The 6,304-nt window shown below is 45.6% G+C and overlaps 1 long non-coding RNA gene across 1 annotated transcript; it reads right to left on the bottom strand.

Moving 5' to 3' along the window:
* Positions 1-368: 368 nt before the first annotated feature.
* On the bottom strand, positions 369-6,264 carry LOC117070839. Its single transcript, XR_004432069.1, has 2 exons — positions 6,023-6,264; positions 369-589 (listed from the first exon to the last, which is right to left on the bottom strand). It is a non-coding gene; the product is annotated as an uncharacterized LOC117070839 (long non-coding RNA).
* Positions 6,265-6,304: the final 40 nt, after the last annotated feature.

Here is a 6,304-nt window from a genome sequence, read left to right as displayed (position 1 = left end):
GGATCAGGATCAGCCTCGGGTGAAAGCTTAAGGTTTTCTTAGGTCTTTTCTTAGCTGTGTCTTTCCCTGGCTATATGCAGTAGCTTTCTACTTTCCTCTGCCTAAGTGATTGCTTTTGAATATCCTAATCCTTCAATATCTGACTCATAAATGGGGTAAAAGGGAAAGCAAACAAACAAAACAGGTGCTATTCCTTTAAAACCCTTGGAAAGAGGTTCAGCTGGTGAGGGGTCAAAACAGTGGCAACTTGCCTCTGCACCTGCAGCTCAGTCATCAGCAACCAGAGTATCGACAGCCAGTATTTGGAGGACAAAGTTCTTACTGCCCACCCAGCCTCCAGCAAGCCGCACCAGGAATGTGGATACAGCTGCGTGCTACAGTTTTAAGTAACACTGAATGAGTAGCTGCTATCACATTAAAAGCTGACACAGACTGAAATTAACCTCTATTTATCAGCCCAGCTCTCCCTTGGAAGGTGTAACAGCATTCGAATACACTCCAGAGTTCCAACATAGTTACTTCAGAGAGTTGCTGCTGGTACAACTGTTGTCTAGGTGGAGAGGTGGATTCCTTGTGACTCCTACTCCATCTGAAAAATAGAAAAAAGAATGAAGAAAAGTGAACAGTAAATAAAACCTAAGGGACCCTGTGAGATACCATCAGGAGGACAAACATAATGAATTGTGGGAGTTTCAAAGGAGAAGAGAGGGCAGAATATATTGCAAGAAATCATGGTCAAAACTCTCCAAACTTTATGAACAACAATGGTGTACAAATCCAAGAAGTTTATCAGACTCCTGATAGGAAATACTAAGAAACCACCAAATATATTATAATTAACCTGTCAAAAACCAAAAAAAAAAGAATCCTGAAAGCAGCCAGAGATGAGCAACTTGTCCCATACAAAGGATTGCAATAAGATTATCAGCCAATAAAGAATCCTCAGAGGCTCGAAAGAAAAAAAAAACTGTCATGGAAAAATCTATATCTGACAAAATTGTTCTTCAAAAATGAGGGTGAAGTTAAGACATTTCCTGACAAAGACAAGCCAAGGGAGTTTGTTATCACCAGCATTCCTGCCCCTCAAGAAATGCTAAAGAGTTGCCGGGCGCGGTGGCTCAAGCCTGTAATCCCAGCACTTTGGGAGGCCGAGACGGGCGGATCACGAGGTCAGGAGATCGAGACCATCCTGGCTAACACGGTGAAACCCCGTCTCTACTAAAAAATACAAAAAACTAGCCGGGCGAGGTGGCGGGCGCCTGTAGTCCCAGCTACTCAGGAGGCTGAGGCAGGAGAATGGCCTAAACCCAGGAAGCGGAGCTTGCAGTGAGCTAAGATCCGGCCACTGCACTCCAGCCTGGGTGACAGAGCAAGACTCCGTCTCAAAAAAAAAAAAAAAAAAAAAAAAAAGAAATGCTAAAGAGAAACCGACAGGTTGAAATGCAAGTACACTCAATAGTAACTCAAAGCCATACAGAGAAACAGATTCCTAGTAAGTCAAATACACTGGCAACTATAAAAGCAAGTATTATAATTATGATTTGTAACTCCACTTTTTATTTTCTCTGATTTAAAAGTCAAATGCATAAAAAATATTTATGTGGGCTCGGTGCAGTGGCTCATGTCTGTAATCCCAGCACTTTGGGAGGCCAAGGTGGGTGGATCACCTAAGGTCAGGAGTTCGAGACCAGCCTGACCAATATTGGTGAAACCCCATCTCTACTAAGAATACAAAAAAATTAGCTGGGCGTGGTGGTGGGTGCCTGTAATCCCAGCTACTCAGGAGGCTGAGGCAGGAGAATCACTTGAACCCGGGAGGTGGAGGTTCAGTCAGCTGAGACTGTGCCATTGCATTCCAGCCTGGGTGACAGAGTGAGACTCTGTCTCAAAAAAAAAAAAATTATGTTATTGGATATACAATGTATAAAATGTTATCTGTGACATCAGTAACAGAAAGGAAAGTGCAGAGCTTTACATGAGCAGAGTTTTTGTATGCTGTTGAAGTTACTTGGTATCAATTCAAATTATATTGTTATAACTTTTGGATGTTGAGTGTAATACCTATGGTAACCACTAATAAAATATCTATAGAATATACACAAAAGGAAATGAGAGGGGAATCAAAAGTTTCATGATAAAAAAAATCAACTAAACACTAAGAGAAAAAAGCAGTAATGGAGGAAATGAGAATTTAAAAAAACATATACAACCCAAATAGAGAAGTGACAGATATAAATCCCACCTTATCAATAATTACTTTAAATCTAAATGGTTTAAACTCTCCAATCTAAAGATAGTAGGAGTCAAGGCTGGGCACAGTGGCTCATGCCTATAATCCCAGCACTGTGGGAGGCCAGCACAGGCGGATCGCTTGATGGGACCGCATGCCACTGCACTCCAGCCTGGGCAACAGAGTGAGACTCGGGGAGGGGAGGGGAGGGGAGGGGAGAGGAGGGTCAAGTGTGGTGTTGCACACCTGTAGTCCCAGCTACTTTGGGAGGCTGAGGTGAGAGGACCACTTGAGCTCAGGAGTTCAAGGCTTCAGTGAGCTATGATTGTGCCACTACAATCCAGCCTGGGTGACAGAGTGAGACCCTGTCTCTAAAATTATATTTATTTTTTAAAAAGAAAGGGCAAATTAATTTTAAAAATACACACAGAGTCCACATGATCCAACTAAATACTATCTACAAGAGAATCACTTGACATCCAAAGACACAAATAGCTTGAAAATAAAAGGTTAGAAAAAGAGCCAGGTACAGTGGCTCACACCTGCAGTCCCAGTACTTAGGGAGAACAAAGATAACTTGAGGCCAGGAGTTCAAGACCAGCCTAAGGAACATAGCAAGGCCTGGTGTCTACAAAAAAAATTTTTTTTCAATAATTTAAGGAAAAAGGGCTGGACGCAGTGGCTCACGCCTGTAATCCCAGCACTTTGGGAGGCCGAGGTGGACAGATCACGAGGTCAGGAGTTTGAGACCAGCCTGGCCAATATGGTGAAACCCCATCTCTACTAAAACCACAAAAATTAACTGGGCATGGTGGCGTGCACCTGTAATCCCAGCTACTCGGGAGGCTGAGGCAGGAGAATCGCTTGAACCCAGGAGGTAGACTTTGCAGTGAGCCGAGACTGCACCACTGCACTTCAGCCTGGGCGACAGAGGAAGACTCTGTCTCAGAAAATAATAATAATTTACAAAAAGTAGCCGGGCGTGGTGGCAGGCGCCTGTAATCCCAGCTACTCCGGAGCTGAGGCAGGAGAATCACTTGAACCCGGGAGGTGAAGGTGGCAGTGAGCTGAAATGACACCACTGCACTCCAGCCTGGGTGACACAGTGAGACTCCCTCTCAAATAATAATAATAATAATAATAATAATTTAATGAAAAAAGATAGCCGGGCGCGGTGGCTCACGCCTGTAATCCCAGCACTTTGGGAGGCCGAGGTGGGCAGATCACGAGGTCAGGAGTTTGAGACCAGCCTGGCCAATATGGTGAAACCCCATCTCTACTAAAACCACAAAAATTAACTGGGCATGGTGGCGTGCACCTGTAATCCCAGCTACTCGGGAGGCTGAGGCAGGAGAATCGCTTGAACCCAGGAGGTGGACGTTGCAGTGAGCCGAGACTGCACCACTGCACTTCAGCCTGGGCGACAGAGGAAGACTCTGTCTCAGAAAATAATAATAATTTACAAAAAGTAGCTGGGCGTGGTGGCAGGCGCCTGTAATCCCAGCTATTCCGGAGCTGAGGCAGGAGAATCACTTGAACCCGGGAGGCGAAGGTGGCAGTGAGCTGAAATGACACCACTGCACTCCAGCCTGGGTGACACAGTGAGACTTCCTCTCAAATAATAATAATAATAATAACTTAATGAAAAAAGATAGCCGGGCGCGGTGGCTCGAGCCTGTAATCCCAGCACTTTGGGAGGCCGAGACGGCGGATCACGAGGTCAGGAGATCGAGACCATCCTGGCTAACCCGGTGAAACCCCATCTCTACTAAACATACAAAAAACTAGCCGGGCGAGATGGCGGGCGCCTGTAGTCCCAGCTACTCCGGAGGCTGAGGCAGGAGAATGGCATGAACCCGGGAGGCGGAGCTTGCAGTGAGCTGAGATCTGGCCACTGCACTCCAGCCCGGGCGACAGAGCCAGACTCCATCCCAAAAAAAAAAAAAAAAAAAAGAACATGCAAATAGTTACTGAAAAAGAACTGATATAGTTATACTACGATTAGACAAAATAGATTTTAAAATTTAAAAATGTTATGAGAGATAAAGACATCATATTTTTTTTTTTTTTTTTTTTGAGGCGGAGTCTCGCTCTGTCGCCGGGGCTGGAGTGCAGTGGCCAGATCTCAGCTCACTGCAAGCTCCGCCTCCCGGGTTTACGCCATTCTCCTGCCTCAGCCTCCCGAGTAGCCGGGACTACAGGCGCCCGCCACCTCGCCCGGCTAGTTTTTGTATTTTTAGTAGAGACGGGGTTTCACCGTGTTAGCCAGGATGGTCTCGATCTCCTGACCTCGTGATCCGCCCGTCTCGGCCTCCCAAAGTGCTGGGATTACAGGCTTGAGCCACCGCGCCCGGCCAAGACATCATATATTAATAAAAGGCTCATTACAACAAGATTATATGAAAATTGTAGGCATTTACCTAGCTAGGAACAGACTCTCAAAATACATGAAGCAAAAATGGACAGAATTAAAAGAATAAACAGCTCTACAATAATAGTGGGAGACTACAATACCCCATTTTCAATAATGGGGAGAAGAATCAGATAGAAGATAAGTGAGGAAATAGAGAACTAAATATCATAATAAACCAGCTATACTTAAAAGACATATACAGAACAATCCACCCAGCAAGAGCAGAATACACATTCTTCTCTAAAGTACATGAGGAATTCACCAGACTGCCACAATTCAAGTTTCATAATATTTTACAAGATAGCTATCATACAAAGTATCTTCTCGGACCACACAGATTAAGTTAGAAATTAATAACAGAAGGATAACTCGAAAAGTCACAAATATCTGAAAATAACAACACTCTTAACCACTGGGTCAAAGAAGAAATCAAGGTCGGGCACGGTGGCTCACACCTGTAATACCACCACTTTGGGAGGCCAAAGCGGGTGGATCACCTGAGGTCGGGAGTTGGAGACCAGCCTGAACAACATGGAGAAACCCCGTCTCCATGTCTTTAAATATAAAATTAGCCCGGCGTGGTGGCGCATGCCTGTAATCCCAGCTACTTGGGAGGCGAAAGCAGGAGAATCGCTTGAACCCAGGAGGCGGAGGTTGCGGTGAGCCGAGATCACACCATTGCACTCCAGCCTGGGCAACAAGAGCAAAACTCCATCTCAAAAAAAAAAAAAAAAAAAAAAGAAATCAAAAGGGACATTAGAAAATACATAGAAGTGAATGAAAATAACACAACATACAAAACTTATGAGCTGTAGTGAAAGCAGTGATCAAAGGGAAATTTATAGTTGTAAATAACTACATTACAAAGAGGGAAAGGCTGGGAGCAGTGGCTCACACATGTAATCTCAGCACTTTTGAGGAGGGCGGATCACTTGAACTCCAGAGTTCAAGACCATCGAGCTTTATACACTTTATAAATGACTGAAGCAATAAACATTACGCATCTTTTACCACAATAAAAAGCCCCTCACCACCACCAAAAACGAAAAGAATGGGCAGAAACCAGTAAACTGGATTAGCAAGGAAAAGAACTCTAGAAGGATCCTCAAGTTTTCCTGTCTGGATAGGAGATGAGATGAACTGGAGATAATTAAAAGGTACATTAACATCAGAACAATCAATTGGAGATCTCGTCCATGTAGCTGGCTGGGTTGTGAATGGTCAGCATGAAGTAGGTAACGGAAGCCATGGGAATGCAAGACATTGCCCTAGGAAGAACTCCAAGGCAAGATCCCTGAAAAACATCCAAAAGTGAGGGGCGAGCGTTCTGCTCCTTGGGCTCCGGAGCGACGAGTCTACACCCCTAGGCGAGGACTTACCAAAGTTTAAGTGCAGAGGAGCCCCTCAGGCCCAAGGAGGCAGCGAAGCGTCTAGGCCCAGCTGCAGAAGAGCCGCTGAGACGGGGGTCCCGGGCAGCAGGTCTCTGCGAGGAGCACAGGGCCTGAGCCGCAGACGCTAACTAGCTACCGCACCTCGAGGTAGTAGGCAGTGAAGCTAGCGCCGACAGTACGGCGCCCTCCGTCTGCGCCCCGCCCACAACGCAGAAATTCCCTCTCGGGGCCCCGTTGTCCTCCTAGCCTTCCGATTGGCGGAGAGGACCA

The sequence above is a fragment of the Trachypithecus francoisi genome, unplaced genomic scaffold, assembly GCF_009764315.1.
Source record: "Trachypithecus francoisi isolate TF-2019V2 unplaced genomic scaffold, Tfra_2.0 Contig01585, whole genome shotgun sequence".
NCBI classification, from domain to species: domain Eukaryota; kingdom Metazoa; phylum Chordata; class Mammalia; order Primates; family Cercopithecidae; genus Trachypithecus; species Trachypithecus francoisi.
Note: the sequence above shows the minus strand (reverse complement) of the source record. Positions and strands in the feature narration are given on the sequence as shown.